The following is a 17,736-nucleotide window of genomic DNA, read 5'->3' on the forward strand; positions in this document are numbered from 1 at the left end:
AATAGGGGAGACATACAACATTAACCAGGATCAGGATAAAGAAGTACCGCATTAGAATAAATGCTTTATGCTGTTTGCACATTTGACCAGCCGAATATTACTAATTCTGTCTTTTCTTTCTTTACTCTTTGGATTTGAAGATGAGGAGTCTGTACAGCCCAGGAATAAGAGCTTTTCATCCTGACGCACTCAATCTTGAAGTTCAGTAATAAATAATAAAAGGATTTTCATCAGTGGTTCTGATGGCACACCAACACTACACATTTTTTAACTCTTCCTTATCAAGCACACCTGATTCAACTCATCAACTCATTAGTATAGACTGCAAGACCAGAAATATATGGGTCAGATAAAGGAGACATCCAAAATGTGTACTGTTGGTGTTGTGCCTGCAGGAACAGGGTTGGGAAACACTGATTTACACATTCCGAGTTGAAGTCATTTTCTTTACAGTTGAAATAATTTATCATGTAATTTTATCATGTATCACTGGAATCTTTAAAGAAATTAATAAACGGGACCCAATTTTCACCCACTGTGATCCCACAGGGGCCAATTGTGGGTCCAGTGTAATCACTTGATTTTTGTGTGTAGCCCACCTTGGCCCCATTTGGGACCCAAGTGAGCCCATATAATGAACATCTAAATGGGCCCCACTTAATGCCCACTATGGACTATAGTGGGCTCTAAGTGGGGCCTCTATGGGCTAACATACATGGGGCCCATGTGCAGCTGATGGACAAATTTCTCTGGGCCCCATTTGGGTTGCCCATGCAGAGCCTAAGTGACAGCCCATCAAGGCCCACATGGGGCCCACATGGAAATGTTGGCTGCATGGGCTGTGTCTGAAATCGCCCCCTATATCCTCATTCATTATTCCCTATTACTCCACTAATATAGTCCACTTGAAGGAGTGAATGAAGCGAGTGAGTGTATTCAGACACTTGAGTGTGCCAGAAGGGCTGCCGCTTTTGCATAGTTTGTGCTTGCTGTATAATAATCATTGAAAATGCCTTGTTGATGCTAGAGGTCAGAGGAGAATGGGCCGACTGATTCAAGCTGATAGAAGAGCAACTTTGACTGAAATAACCACTCGTTACAACCGAGGTATGCAGCAAAGCATTTGTGAAGCCACAACACGCACAACCTTGAGGCGGATGGGCTACAACAGCAGAAGACCCCACCGGGTACCACTCATCTCCACTACAAATAGGAAAAAGAGGCTACAATTTGCACAAGCTCACCAAAATTGGACAGTTGAAGACTGGAAAAATGTTGCCTGGTCTGATGAGTCTCGATTTCTGTTGAGACATTCAGATGGTAGAGTCAGAATTTGGCGTAAACAGAATGAGAACATGGATCCATCATGCCTTGTTACCACTGTGCAGGCTGGTGGTGGTGGTGTAATGGTGTGGGGGATGTTTTCTTGGCACACTTTAGGCGCCTTAGTGCCAATTGGGCATCGTTTAAATGCCATGGCCTACCTGAGCATTGTTTCTGACCATGTCCATCCCTTTATGACCACCATGTACCCATCCTCTGATGGCTACTTCCAGCAGGATAATGCACCATGTCAAAAAGCTCGAATCATTTCAAATTGGTTTCTTGAACATGACAATGAGTTCACTGTACTAAAATGGCCCCCACAGTCACCAGATCTCAACCCAATAGAGCATCTTTGGGATGTGGTGGAACGGGAGCTTCGTGCCCTGGATGTGCATCCCACAAATCTCCATCAACTGCAAGATGCTATCCTATCAATATGGGCCAACATTTCTAAAGAATGCTTTCAGCACCTTGTTGAATCAATGCCACGTAGAATTAAGGCAGTTCTGAAGGCGAAAGGGGGTCAAACACAGTATTAGTATGGTGTTCCTAATAATCCTTTAGGTGAGTGTATGTTAACTACATAACTACATCTTCTGCTATCTGGCGAGACGCAGGAATTAATTTGGCGCGAACATCACAGTGCATTATGGGTATTCTCTAGCCAATGAGTGTACATCAGTTGTACACTCGTTATTGCGGTGCATTATGGGATTGAATGAGTGCACTCGATAATGTCCACTATGGTTTCGGACACCACTATAAATGGCTGTCCCATCAAATAATGCCCTATTTAAGGATATGGGGGCGATTTTGGACACAGCTTAAATTTAAATAGGCCCATAAAGACTTGGGGCGACCACCTAGAAACCGCTCAAAATACTCTAGCAACCACTCAGAACACCTTGTCAACTGAATAACCTCACCCACAATGCCCTATATTCTAAGTTCTGCACAGGAAACACTGCTCATATTTTCTTCACAAACCATTTTTGTGTGTGTATGTGTGTGGAATACAAGTAATGGCATAGAGTATGTAAACTATTGTCATATATATAGGGAATATACAGAGTGCAGATGCAGGATAAGGATCTGTTTTGTTTAAGTACAACTGGCATTCTCATGAGCCCAATTAAATAACATGATGTAACCATAAGTTACTAGAGTGTGACCGATACCATTGGGGGTTAATGTAGTCAGTGTAAGAATCTCTGGTGGAAAAGCATCACAACAAAGCTCTACATGTTGCATTAATGTGTTATGCAAACTTTCCACATCTTTCCTCTAAACATCATAAGCAAATGTTTTGTGAAAAGAGAGACTGTAGTGAGACTGAATATGAATATTCAGACCATATTGAAAATGTCCCCTCCAGTTTTTCTCAGTGATGTGTCAATGGGAAAAAATAGTTTCTTATCCTAATTGTCAGAGCCAGTTCGTCTGCTCTAACTGCCAGTACCAAGACAGCCAGTGATATCTACAGCAAGTGCTAGTGCTACCATGACTACAGTAAACATACAAGCAAAATATATCACAGTCATCTCCTGGTAAACAGTCAGGGGTGAATTTACTAAACATTTGCATCCAACAGAGTCATTAAAAACCTGCATCTTATTCTCAAACCACCCGCAATCTAGCTTACCCAGGTTCTAAATGCAGAATCAGAATCAGAATCACTTTATTCGCCAAATGCATCAGCAGACACACAGGACCAGAATATATTCTAAATGCACTGAAATACTTACAATTTCTGTAGCCTACTTGCAATTTCAACAGAACTGTACATTGTATGTAGACTCATTATTGCATTTTATTCAGAGGTGGGTAGTAACGAAGTACATTTACTTCGTTATATTTACTTGAGTACTTTTTTGGAAAAATTGTACTTTTAAGAGTAGATTTAAATGTGATAGCCTACTTTTACTTTAACTCGAGTAGCCTACATTTCTAATGAAAAAACTGTACTTTCACTTAGTTATGTTGGGCGACGTTCCACTCGTTACTTTATTTCAATGCAATATGTGTTGTTAAATGCGTAGTTTATTCCAAGCTTGCTGTATCTTTTTTTTCTGGGCTTGAGCGATGCTCAATTCACAAATGAATCACTCTTTTGAGTCGATTCTGTTCAAAGACTTCATCAAACAACAAGTTAGATCTGTCTAAATCGGTTCGCGAATCAGTTTGAATGAACTGTTCAGTTTCTTGCACGCACTGAATCGTCTGAAGCGATTTCAATTCACACTCGACTCGGAGTCGTAACAGGAAGATTTAAGGACATCAAGAGCGTAGAGTGGCCGTGGACCTACAGTACAGTCAGTCAAGTGAATCAAATGCATCATATTTTTGCCAGCGATGAAGATCTTTATATATATTATATATTAGTTGAACATCTTCTGTCTGTGAATGAATGATTCCACAGGACGATATATTCGATTTTATTTCACTCAGGTAATAGCCTACATTTTACAACCTACTAGAAAGTATGACATTACCCGTTTTTTGGACATATACATTAATTTATACATTAAATAAGCTACCATTGTTCACAGTTTATGAACACCGCCATCCCGCGGTATGTGTCGTGTGTATTGTTGCGCAGTGGCGCGCGAACTCGACTTGAAAACGAATGCCTTTGCCTGCCGTAGACACAGTTAACCAGTTTAAACATGCTTGCAGAAATATACATTTGATTATATTTTGGAGAACAGACAGAAGAAGATCCGTCGATGTACTTTTATTTGTTTTGTTTTTTTTGTGTTCAGATGATGTAGCAGTCATCATGAGCGCGAGCACATGTGAAGAGTTTTAACTCTTTCTTCTCTGTGTCATTACGTTACATGCCTTTGAATGCGACACTCTGCAGATTCACTTTATTTCGACATTGTCTAATAATCCAAATGTAGTTGTATAAGTTACTATTATACAAACCAGCGGACAGGCAATGATTTTCGGTCTATACAGATGGCAGAAATAATGCTTACGCCTCTCTTCTGTTTTTGTTGCAAAGATAGCTACTTATGATAATAACAGTCATTTAAAAAAAAAAAATCTAAATAAAATCATTTTATATATATGACGACTTCAAAGGCAAAAGCCTCTAAGTACCATCTGAAATTTTCTTCTAAAAGAGCATTTTTATATATAACCTACATATATATATCCTATCAATATGGGCCAACATTTCTAAAGAATGCTTTCAGCACCTTGTTGAATCAATGCCACTTAGAATTAAGGCAGTTCTGAAGGCGAAAGGGGGTCAAACACAGTATTAGTATGGTGTTCCTAATAATCCTTTAGGTGAGTGTATATATGTATATATATATATATATATATATATATATATATATATATATATACATACATACATACATATATGGTGGTCATAAAGGGATGGACATGGTCAGAAACAATGCTCAGGTAGGCCGTGGCATTTAAACGATGCCCAATTGGCACTAAGGGGCCTAAAGTGTGCCAAGAAAACATCCCCCACACCATTACACCACCACCACCAGCCTGCACAATGGTAACAAGGCATGATGGATCCATGTTCTCATTCTGTTTACGCCAAATTCTGACTCTACCATCTGAATGTCTCAACTAGTAACTCGCTACTTGAGTAGTTTTTTCATTGGATACTTTTTTACTCTTACTCAAGTAACTATTAAGATTATTACTTTTACTTTTACTTTGAGTAAATATTTCTATAAGTATCATAATGATACTCAATCCCTGGTTGAGGAGATTCCCCCTTCCATGTAAAGCGCTTTGAGTACCCAGAAAAGCGCTATATAAATGTAACGAATTATTATTATTATTACCAATACATTTCTTGAAATAGTACTCACTGCCTACTTTATTAGGTACACCTTGCTAGTACCGGCTTGTACCCTTTTGAGTCTCTTGACTTCAGAACTGCCTTAATGCTTCGTGGCATAGATTCAAAAAGGTTCTGGATCAGGCAACATTTTTCCAATCTTCTATTGTCCAATTTTGGTGAGCCTGTGCGAATTGTAGCCTCAGTTTCCTGTTCTTAGCTGACAGAAGTGGCACCAGTGTGATCTTCTGATGCTGTAGCCCATCCACCTCAGTTGTAACAAGTGGATATTTGAGTTACTGTTGCCTTTCTATCAGCTGAAACCAGTCTGGTCATTCTCCTCTGACATTTGGCATCAACAAGGCATTTTCGCCCACAGAACTGTTGCTCACTGTATATTTTCTCTTTTTCAGACCTTTCTCTGTAAACCATAGAGGTTGATCATGAAAATCCCAGTAGATTCATTCTCATTCACGATTCCATGCTGGAATTTCTTTCCTTTTCCTTTAATCCTCCCTTATCGGGCTTATGCTACTCTGAACAATGCCTGAACTTCGTATTTTGAGCACTTCTTGCGTTGTTTTTGCCTCTTCACGATGACTCTCTTAATTTAGTCCTAAATTGTAAGTCGCTTTGGACAAAAGAGTCTACTAAATGTAAATGTAAATGTAGATCAGCAGTTTCTGAAATACTGAAAGACCATGCTGCATTCAGTCACTTAAATCACCTTTCTTCCCCATTCTGATGCTCAGTTGGAACTTGTCTACATGCCTAAATGCATTGAGTTGGGGGGAGGGTGTGTAGGTTCCTAGGGCTGCATACGAAGTCGCATAGTATGTGAAAAACAGTATGTGACAAGAAGTATGTCCAAATTCACAGTACTCATAAAAGAGTAGGGAAAAAATACCCGGATGACCTACTACTTCTGGCGAGATTCTGAAGTGTGCATACAATGGACAATTTACTATCCCATGAGGCCACGGAAGAGGATTTATGAATGGCATTGAGGCGACGTAACTGATGCTGGTAGGTCACGACAATGACAACATGGTGAATGTAGTACGTCCAAATTACATTCATACTACACACATTCATACTAAATAGAACATACTTTTTTAGCAGTCGTTGAGTAATTAATTACTTATTCAAAATAAGTACCTACTAAAGTGACTTTGAATGCAGCCTATAGGTCTTATATTGGTCTTATAGTGGACAAATAATTTGTATTACTACAAGAAAAAAAGAAAAAAACGTTTTTATTTTTTTTATTTTGATCAAAATATAAAAACTTGCATTGCCCCACTTCTGAAATAACTCTTTTTTTTTTGGTCAACGTCGCCCTCTTATTTTCAACTCCATTCCAATTTGCAATCAAAAAATTCCAAATGGATAAAATCAAATCTCATCCCTTTTCCTGTTTCACTCTGAACACTGTTTCATGATGACTTTAAAACTCAAAAAGAGTGATCAAATGCTAAAGTTTTTGGGCAATAATAGTTTAGGACCCAAGGACCAGATGTTTGAAAGAAGACCCGGAGACAGAATTATAATAAATTGAAGAAAAGTTTTACTGAAGATATTTTGCCGTTTCATCAGCAGAAGTCAGCTTCAAGACTCACACAGGAGTTTGTAGGCCGCCCCATTTACAGATACAAAGATCACAGCAGTTATACCATTTCACCAAGGTCTAAGCTAGGTTGCAGTTTCTGACTGGCTAAGAAATAGATAAACATAGTAATTTTCCACACATGTACATATAGACAGAAGCAAATCTCCATCGATTAGGCAGCTGACACTCGGATCCTGAAGTTAGGCACGTCGTGACCTTCCAGTTAGCAGATTTGGGTTGCTGGGCGCCAGCATGTCCCGAACAACAACTCAGTCAATCTCCAATAATGCCAGTGGTTCCTTAACCTGCAACCAAAAAGACTAACACACTGACACACAGCTTTGCCAAGGCTGGATTTGGCCAGGCTCTAACTATAAACAGGAGAGTCCTCTCAAAACATCAAGATAACGCGTTCTTTCTCTCAAGGAGAGCTACACTTTAGTCTAACAGGAAAGTAAGGCTTTAACAAAGAAATGGTCCCTTAAACTATTGGCTTCAATGACCCCTATATGTTTTAACACATGAAGACCTTTCTCAAACACAAAACAAGTCCCTATTTCATTTCTGGAAGCCGGGTTAAATAAGCAAGCACTGTTACTGCATTCAGATATCAAATACAGACATTAAAGAACACATGAAAAGAACATTTCAGTAATCACACTGGTGGTAACTTCTATAACAAAGTAAAATCTCACAAGCCTAGAGAAGTCATTCAACTCATGTGATATTCAGAAGGAAAAATATTGATTAATACCTTAATTATAATCACTCATTACATATACATTGAAGCAGCAGTGGATTCCAATCCACCCCCTTCAACTCACTATACCAAAGAGAGGTCATAAACAAATCAAAGCATCAAGTTTCAACTAGTATGAACTGATTTGGCCTCATCCCATCAATAGCAGCAGGGTGAGTGATGGCACACATCACCAGCCCAATTATTTAAAGATCTCCTGCCTTCAGGATCTCACCCAGTTAAAATACTTTTAATGCACTGGGCCAAATTAACTAATGCAAACGTGAAATATAATTAAGCCATAATTCTAACATGAGAACTGAGTAATGAAACTAACACAATTAATGCTTATAAGCCATGGCTCAAACTCGACTGGTAAAATTTAAAATGTACGCTCCATTTAGCAACTAATGATCTTCTATAATCTTCTCTATGCCCTTATTATCATAAGCTTGGTCCTCCAAAGTGTTAAAACTGAATCTTTGAATCCCTTCAAAAAACTATAAACTCACAGCCCCCTCACATTTATATACAAATTTGCACAACACTGAAAGGGATATTTCACACAAAAGAAGATATTTTGAAGAATGTAGGAAACCAAACAGTTGCTGGTCCCCATTGACTTCCATAGTAATTTTTTTATTCATACTATGGAAGTCAATGGGGACTAGCAATTGTTTGGTTACCAACATTCTTCAACATATTTTAATTTGTGTTCAACAGAAAGAAATTGGTTCAGAACAACAGAACAACAAAAAATCTTTGGTGAACTATCCCTTAAATGCAAGTGATTTCAAGACCTTGAATATCCAAAAAAAGGAAACATTATATGTTCCTAGGGGGAAAAGATTTGCAGAAGGAAAATGCATTGTCTCTTAAATGGGCTTTCCAAGTACTTCCTTGGGAAAGGAGTGTCCCGTTCCGATACACTATGACCTCTCTAAGAGCACTCAAATAATGTGCCTGATTTCCCTTTCCACTGGCCTGATCGAGTGCAGCACAATGGTCAAGCACTGAATGGATTTCTGCTTGTCAAATCACAGGGCGTATATGCTGTGAAAAAGTACTTACAGTTCCTCCTAATAAAGAGATATTTGATTATATGGATATATGACTCAAATGTGAAGCAGCATTGCACATTGTAATGGACTACATGGTTCAAACACAGTTAAATACCCCCCCTCCATCTTTTTATGTAACAGGATTGGACAGATGGTGTCCAGATAACAGCAGTCTTACATCACATCGCACCAGACTACATACAGCTTTTATCGCCAGATAGAAGAGTATAAATAATGCAAAGCCATTAAAGGTCTTAAGATGTCAATACATGATGACCTACATGATGAGCATTGATCAAATATGATGGGAACCCTTCAGCTATGTTCACAGTAGAATATTAGAGAAGTGCTTACTGCATACTGCCCAGAATATACTGTACCTATCTATTACCATTTCAGTCATATCCGAGTCTTGGTGATTCTATGGCAATCTCTTGGCACACGTGAGAGACTGTCCATGAATTTTTCGGGGTTACCAGGTCTTTCCCCAACCCTCTCCATTATGGCTTGGGACTCACACACACATTCACACCTACAATTTAGCGTCTCCAATTCACCTATACTACATGTTTTCTGATTGCTGGGGAAACTGGAGCACCTGAAGGAAACCCACGCAGACACAAGGAAAAAAAAACTCACACAGAAAGGACTCCTCCTGGCTCAGAATTGGGGACATTCTTGCTGTGAGGCGACAGTGCTACCCACTGAGACACTGTGCTGGTCCATGCACTGTATACATGCCTGATACTGTATATATTTTATTAATGTAAAACAGTATGTAACACACAATAGTCCAGTTAGTCTAAATAAATACGGCAAGTTTCACAAGATTTTAAGTGAAAGGTTGAAGTGTATTCTGAGGGCACCAGGGCTGGACTAGGGTTAAAATTTAGCCCTGGACAGATCCAGCCCATCCGGCCTGCGAGTTCCCCTGTTAATGTTTTGATGGGTTATAGGGCCTTAAATTGGAGTAAATAAATGGATAAATTAAACAGGAAAGAAACAAATAATGAAAGATAATACACTGCAAATGTTAACAAACTTAATGTTTCATTTTTGTCTCATAGAAATGTACTTGACAGTAAAGCATTGATTTCGAGCTAGGATGCCGTAAAGTAAATTTACTGCTTTTCAATTCTGTCATCATTTATTCTCCCTCATGTTTTTCCAAACCTGGATGACTTTCTTAGGTGAAACACAAAAGAAGATATTTTGAAGAATGATGTAACCAATGTTGTTGCCCTTGACTTCTACTGTTAAAAAAAAACAACACCAACAAAACAGACAGAAGAAAAGAAAGGAGGTCTCCCTCGCATCAGTGATCGGCCCACTACTCAACCGGCCCACTGGTGCTCCTGATGGCCAGTACATGCATATAATATATAGAATATGTATTGGTCAAGGTGTTTCCTGGTGGAAATTAGTGGAATTTCTGCATAAGTGCAATTTTTAAGTAAGTTTAACAACTATAGCCTCTTTCTTTCATTCAGTAGAGAGCTCGAGCTATAATATTAGTATACTATTCTGTACATGGCCCTGGTTCTAGGTCATTACTATTAAGGCCCCTTCTTAAAAAGAAGTACACTTAGAATACTTTTAAAAAGAGTAGCATTCTTATTACTGAATGTATTTTTTTGTTTGCAATGTTTTGCATGTTAATTACAATTAAATGAAAATGTATTATAATTTTTATTTATTTGATAGTATATTATAGTGGTTACACTTTATTTGAAGGTGTCTTTGTTACCCTGTAATTATAAGTACTGAGTAATATTAATTAACTTCATGTACTCTAGGATTAGGGATGGGTTTGGTTTAGGGTTAGTTGCATATAATTACACATCATTTATAGAATTACTGTAGTAACTACATGTAACAATGACAATGTAAAATAAAATGTTACCATTATAGCCTAGTCTTTATATGAAATTATTTTAAAGTGCATTTTGACTCACTTAAGTACAAGTAATTTCATTATTATTTCTATTGCCTTTGAAATATGGTTAAAGTGCACTGCCGAATGTAATGAAATCCATTTATGGTGAACTAAAATATACATTAATGTCATTTCTATTGAATCTTGTATGTCAGGTATTTAGATATATTTTATTTTACATTTATATTAACATTAAATGTAATATTGAATATCATGCACACTGGAGGTCAAATTATACTGTATTATAATTATAGTGCTTTAGTATGTTAGTCAACACTTTAATAAGTGTATTTATTTAAAGCATGACACAAGATTAAAACATTCCGACTTTTAATTAGACATTATTACATAGTGCACTTTTTAAAAAGTGTACTTAAGTGTGTTAAGAAACATGAGAAGTGTACTCTCTCTTTAATATACATAAGTGGCCTTTTATTTAATTAATATTATAGGCCTGTTGTCTTAGGCTACACGTTTTCTTAAAATATATACTTTTAAGATTATAAGTTGTGCACTGCAAGTGCACTTTCAATATTGTTCCATATGCACACGTCGCTTTATTCAGTTGACACACCGATATGTTCCAAATTCTGCAGCTCCGTACGGTTTGAAACACAGCCACAAAAATAAGTAGCTTCTCTGTGTCGACACAGCAGAGGAAAGTGTGAGAAAGCAGGAGAAAACTCCTCCCTTCGTCGTGCTGCACTGGGACAGACTGCAGTACATACTGTAGTGTAGAACAGAACAGAGGCGGAGTTTCACCTCAGCACCGAAACCAGCAGAAAACACTCAGGTGCCCGCAGTCAGTCAGTCAGTAACTCACATCAGTAATGCACACAGGACTACTGCAGGGACCTTTCATTTCACTCTACAGGATTTAAATAACCAACTAAAGAAAGAGTCAAAACAATAAGAAGATATAAGAGCGAATGCGCTTATGGTGTTATGTATAGACAGTATAGTGTAGGCTACATCTTTACCGGTGTGTTTTCGTGCGTCGTCTGTCGCTTCCGCTTTTCCGTCCAGCAGTTTAACGCCGAAATTCAGCAGGAGTCAATGGGAATTTCTGCTCCTCAGTAAACTATTTCACTGGACACTGAAAGAAAAAGAGGAGTATCCGTCATTTATTGTTCATGCGGTGAGTAGATGCGTCTCTTGTCATGTCAGTACATTTTGTTTTGGTCAAACTTTTCAACGCCATGTTTCATTCGTTACTGCGCATGTGGCGGAAATGCACCTGATTCAGGTAGACGCGTCTCAGCGTTTCACTACAACATTGCAACTTGCTTTACTGTTTACACTTAGAACCTTTACGTGACAAATCCCTAAATTGTCTATTTTGTTTTTTTGAAATGTTTTACTTTGTAGCCAACTTATTACAAAGCTCATGTATATCGTGACATACGTGTGTGAAGCAACGTCAATGTTTTCAATAAGCACCACTTGATGTCACTACTGATACGAATCCGCTTTGATACATGTACATGGTAATGTTGTAATACTATACAATATACCAGATACAATACAAAGCTGAATTCAATTCATTAAATACATTTATGAAACTCATACTATTCCTGTATCCTCGTGAAATTGGGAAACTTGTCTTTCTGGCAGCAGTGTTTGTGGTTCTCGTCTTGGTTACATTGAAATTGTGTTTTAATGTTTTAAATAAAGACACTGTCAAACATTAAAAATAGAAATTCAGATAAAGGCATTTACATAGATGTATTTTGAGACAAGATTCATGTCATACACCTACACTAGTTTTAAAAATAATTCCCTTAATCAGTTTGTTTGTCTTGACTTGTGTAGAGAATTTATCTTGAGTTCATTTTTCTGGCTCATTTACAATTTTCTTTTCCCCTTCAAATAAATAAATACATAATATATAAAAATATAAAAAATAAACCCCACTGAATGTGATTATTTTCTTGCTGAGATCAAGATAAAACTAGTTTTTGTCTTACACAATTTTGCTTATCAAATCTAAACTAAAGAAAGAAATTACGGATGCTTAGATTTTACTGGAATACAATACAATACATGCATGCTGATTAAGAAAACAAATTCTTGCAGTGTACATGATAATGACTGGTTAGTTGAAGTTTTGAATATAATTGGAGAGTAAAAAAAGTGATAGAAACTGGATAAATTGTTAGGTCAGGTTTTGAGGATTTTTTTTTTTTTTTCTGAGTATAGGTAGAAGCTGTATTAGATGTATTGCATCTGGGGATGCAATGAAATGTTATTCATTAGTTTCTTTGCCACAAACATTACAGCTGATTAAATTGACTCTATACACCTGCCAAAGCACTCTTCTCATTAAAGTTTGCTGCTCGTGCATTTCATTTAAACACCCTGCCGTGCAGAAGTTCAGCATTTATACACAAGAGAGTAGTCAGCTTTTCTTTGGCTCATTTAGTAAGGCAAGAACATTTTCCATAAATGTTATAATATTCTCTGATCACTCAGAATGGTTATGTTCCATTAGTATTTCAAATATCTTAATTTGTGTTAGGTATTAGTGTGGTGACTCTTTAGCTTAGACTCCAAGTATACAAATAATGGATATTTCTTTACCAAAACATTTTGAGACTTGAGGATTGTGAGATTGAGCAACATTTCTTTAGTTTGCATGTTGCCATTTTCAGCATGCTCATATTTGCTTTGCTGTTGCCACCGAGACGGCATGCGGCAGAACCGGCTGTGTCTTCCACTGTGGGAAGCCGCTTATTCAGATCTGACTGACTTCAGATCAGTTTACAGCTATACCCTTTCAAGGTGTTTCCTGGTGGAAATTAGTGGAATTGCTTAGGGAGGAGTTTCGTGGAAAGTCAGTTATGCAGATGATTTGATGATTTCACATGCAGCCTGAATACGTTCAGTAACTATTGTAGTGCAATGCATTCCTAGTTTTTGCATAGGCGTGTGCATGTTTCTGCGTATGGGCGTCTTTTGAAACACATGACTGTTTGTGCAAGCTTAACAATGATGTCACATTTATGAATCATACAGGAAGGACAACATTGATAAATGAACATTATGTTCAAGGCTGTGTGGATTTACTTATTTTGACAGGTCTTTAAAGGGTTAGTTTATTTATTTATGTATTACGTTCTCTTTATGAATGTTTTGAACCCTCAGAGTTTTGGGTGAATAGACTTTCAATTGAGAGACGGAAATCACTCGGATTTCATTAAAAATATCTTCATTTGTGTTTTGAAGATTATGGAAATTCTTATGGGTTTGGATGGAATGACATGAGGGTGAGTAAATGATGACAGAATATTTGGTAACACTTTATTTTACTGTGTCCTTGTTACATATGTTACATGTAGGCTACTTACCATAGTAATAACAGTAAATTATGCATAATTACATTCAACTAACCCAAATCATAATCCTATAGTGAGCACATGTAGTTAATTATTATTACTCTGTACTTAAATATATAATTACACTATAACAATGACACCTTAAATTAAAGTGTAACCAAATTATTATTATTTTTTTGAGTGAAATAACCCTTTAAGGTGATAATAAGCCAGATTAAAATGAAATGAAAGTCGTTTATTCTAGGGCTGTGGAGCGATTAATCGCGACTAATCGCATCCAAAATAAAAGTATTTGTTTGCATAATATATGTGTGGGTACTGTGTATAATTATTTTTTATATATACATGCATGTGTATATATTTAAGGTAATGTGTGATTTATATAATAGAAATATATTTATATATGATGTAAATTATATATAAATATATGTACAGTATATACATGCAAATATTTCTTAAATATAAACATGCATGTGTGTGTTTATATTATATAGCCTACTCAGTACACACATATTATGAAAACAAACTTTTATTTTGGATGCAATTAATCGCGATTAATCGTTTCATTTGAGTATCTTGTCAAACTTTATTCATGCTTGTCATGCACTGTAAAAAAATCAACTTTTTGAAAGTGTAATCAAATTGGCTGTACAGTACAGGTGATTTCAGCTTGAATTATATTAAACTGACTTAAAAAATAAGTTGAATATCGTATAAAAAAAGTTGGAATTGCTTCATTTTGATGAGTTAAAGTAATGCAACAATATATGTTGCCATGATGACTTATTGATCATGTCACTTTTTTCCAGTGTTATTCTACTCTGAAAGTAACTGACAGGTGCTTATAGGTAAATGTACCCAAAGCGGTAGAAGTTTTTGCTGATCTCACTGAATCTAAATAGACCCTTTCTCAGCACAGCAGCCAGCTGCTTCATTTGTTATTGTTTACAAGGAATCCTCCTCTGAATATGTGGAAGTGTCTGACTAAGCACTTCACTAATAATGCATGAAGCCACTGAAGCTGAATAAATGTTTTAAACCCTGTTGGAGGAAACCATTTTTTCAGGTGAAAATGAAAGGAAAGCGAGTCGGTGGCCGCATTGTGAATTTGACATTTATTGGCAAGCCGTAGGGGAAGTGAGGAAACGTTTAGGAAGTCGAGTATGTTTCATAGGATATTGTACTTCAGTCACTGATAAAAATGAATGTCTCTATACATCTGTTTTTGTTTGTTCTGGAGTTGTTTTGTCACCTCCATACAAACGCATTGTGAATTTAATGGCTGTGACCTGACCGGTGTCTGTGTACTCCAAGTGCTGACCGCGTGCTGGAACGCAACGCATGACCAACAGGAAGCCCACACAGGAAACAGGGCGGCATTGTTGCCTGAAGCCAAAAGAGCCTTCTCCATTCCTCCGGGATTTCTGCCTCTCCCTCAGTGTTGTTTCAGGGTTTCGGGAGCGTGTCATGTTTCGCCTCAGCGGTGTGTCCCGCCAGGGCAAAACTGGTCTTTTTGTGTAGCAATTGTAGTGGGTTTGCTGTCAGAGGAGGATGTTATTCTTCACAGAGTGTTTTTAGTTCTGTGGCGTGTGGCCGTCCCATATTCCTCACAGTGGTTATTTGTCCATTTTCAATATGTTGTTTCAAACCTGTATGAATTTCTTTCTTCTGCTGAACACAAACGAAGATATTTTGAAGTATGTCGGTAACCAGACAGTTGAAGGACCCCCATTGACTTCCATAGTAGGGAAAAAATACTATGGAAGTCAGTGGGGTACATCAACTGTTTGGTTACTGACATTCTTCAAAATATCTTTTTTTGGCTAGGTTTAATTTGTGTGTAATTTATTAGGGGTGGGCGTTGTAGTAACAACTTGTTTTCATGACTGACAAGTTAAGTAAAAGTATAATGAATATGCACATATTTATTAAAAAACTCCCCTATAGTTCTTTTTTATAGCTTACTATTGAGTTTTATGGACATTGGCTTTTCTGAGGTAAATGTAATGTTAAAATCTGTTTTATTGACTTCTTTCCGCAGTTTTGGGGAAAGTTACTTTTAAAAGAAATGCTTTTCAAACAATATTGCATTACTCCTTAAAAAAAGTAACTAATTGCATTACTTATTTTTTTATGGAAGGTAATGCATTGTTAATTTTGCATTACTGTTTCTGTTTACTATTATTTGTTTGAAAAAGTGACCCAGATATTTTGTTACATTACTATTTACTTGAAAAAAGTAATCTGATTACGTTACTCTCGTTACTTGTAATGCGTTACCCCAACACTATCTTTTCGTGGTTGTAACACTGATTGAGTGATTACATTAGACATGATTCATTTCTACGGAGCCCTGCACATGACATGCAAGAAAAAAAGTAAATTGCTGCACGATTTACTAATTAGTTCCCTCGATTTGCTAAATCATGTGGACGGTATAGCAAATCAAGGGAACGAAATGGTAAATCATGCGCACGATTTAGTAAATTGAGGGAAAAAATTATTATATCGTGCGCATGATTTAGCCTACTATTTTTTTTTTTTTTTTCCCTTCATGTCATGTGCGGGGCTCCGTACATTTCAGTATGTTTTTTTTTTTTTTCAACATTCCTTCTGATTTTCAGTCATGTTTATTTCATGCTATAACTAGTAGTAAAGAGGAAGGGATCATTGTTCACGGCTACAACGATCTGTCACACCACAGAGCGGCAAAACAACATTAATGAGTTTGAGTTTCATAATTGACACAAGATAAGACTTGTTTCATATCAAAAGCACAAAGCTTATTGTGATTTATTGGATGGGAGGAATGCTACAAATGTTTAGTGTATGTAAGGTTCACTCATCAACTGAACTGCATAGACTAAAAGATTGATTCTTGGGATTTAAGAATCCATATCGGTTAATCAAAATCGAGACATTATATTTTCAACCCAGCCCTATAAAATGTCAAAATCATTGTTTGTTTTTATTGCATAACTATCCATCTGTCATTTTCTGCAAGTGTTTCTCATACAAATTATTTTCTGACTCCTCCCTCAGTTGGATATTTTTATCATGCTTGCATTGCAACATTATGATACATTTCAATCAAACGCATTGCTGTTACATTGCCAGATTACTGTTGACATGTGAGTTTGCATAATCTGTGTGTTGTGATTTAGACTCAGACATTTTGTCATTGCTCAAACACAAGAATGTTGCGTTCATTAGCATCTATTTCATAACGTTATATTTGTCATACATATCCACTTTGCACAAGGATAGGATATCTGTAAATGCTAAATAGCATGATATTTTGCTGCTTCAAATAAGTATGGTACGTACCCATAATGTGATACAATTTGGCCACATTTCTTTGTCAAGTCAAATCATGAGTTATGTGGAAAAATTGAGTTGGAGTTGAAGAATGAGTCAATGAATTAAAAAAGCAGAAAAGCACATTAAACTTTTTGAACTTGTAAAGGGCATTGTTATAGGAATACATTTTCTTATTTTAAAGTAACATTAATTATACATTGAGCAGTGTTACAAATGATGTCGTAAAATGATCTTTTAGAGTGATTTACTCCTGCAGGGGCTTCATTATTCTGTGAATCTCCTCTGTCAATCTGTAGAGGGATCTTTACTTTAGCTTAGGAAAGATATTAAACCATTAGTGATTAGACAGTTCATCGAAGCCTTAAATTTTGTACATTACAGAACCTTGAGCTCAATATTCAGATAAATTATAATCTTAGTGCTGTAGTCATGGTAGGTAATTAATACGTAGGTAATATAAAACTAATGGATAATGTAAGTAGGAGAAAGAGCCATTTATTATTGTACTTAAAGTCTTAAATATTCCATTACAATTCAGTGTAATGTGAGTAACACGATGAAATTGTTTTTGTGCGTGTTCCACAGAACGTGTTTG

General features: G+C 36.7%; 1 protein-coding gene across 7 annotated transcripts in view; it reads left to right on the plus strand.

Moving 5' to 3' along the window:
- Positions 1 to 10,925: 10,925 nt before the first annotated feature.
- Positions 10,926 to 17,736, plus strand: part of usp53a (ubiquitin specific peptidase 53a) — a 53,022-nt gene continuing 46,211 nt past the window's right edge. For 2 of the 7 annotated variants that reach the window (XM_079865453.1, XM_079865454.1), the window contains exon 1: positions 11,347 to 11,623. The gene's annotated coding sequence lies outside the window, so the exon portion shown is untranslated. Of the gene's footprint in view, positions 11,300 to 11,346; positions 11,624 to 13,494; positions 13,752 to 17,736 lie in introns of those variants that run through there. The other 5 variants (XM_079865457.1, XM_079865455.1, XM_079865456.1 and 2 more) reach the window with 5 other exon arrangements.

Source organism: Squalius cephalus (genome assembly GCF_949319135.1).
Source record: "Squalius cephalus genome assembly, chromosome: 3".
In the NCBI taxonomy this organism is placed as follows: Eukaryota; Metazoa; Chordata; class Actinopteri; order Cypriniformes; family Leuciscidae; genus Squalius; species Squalius cephalus.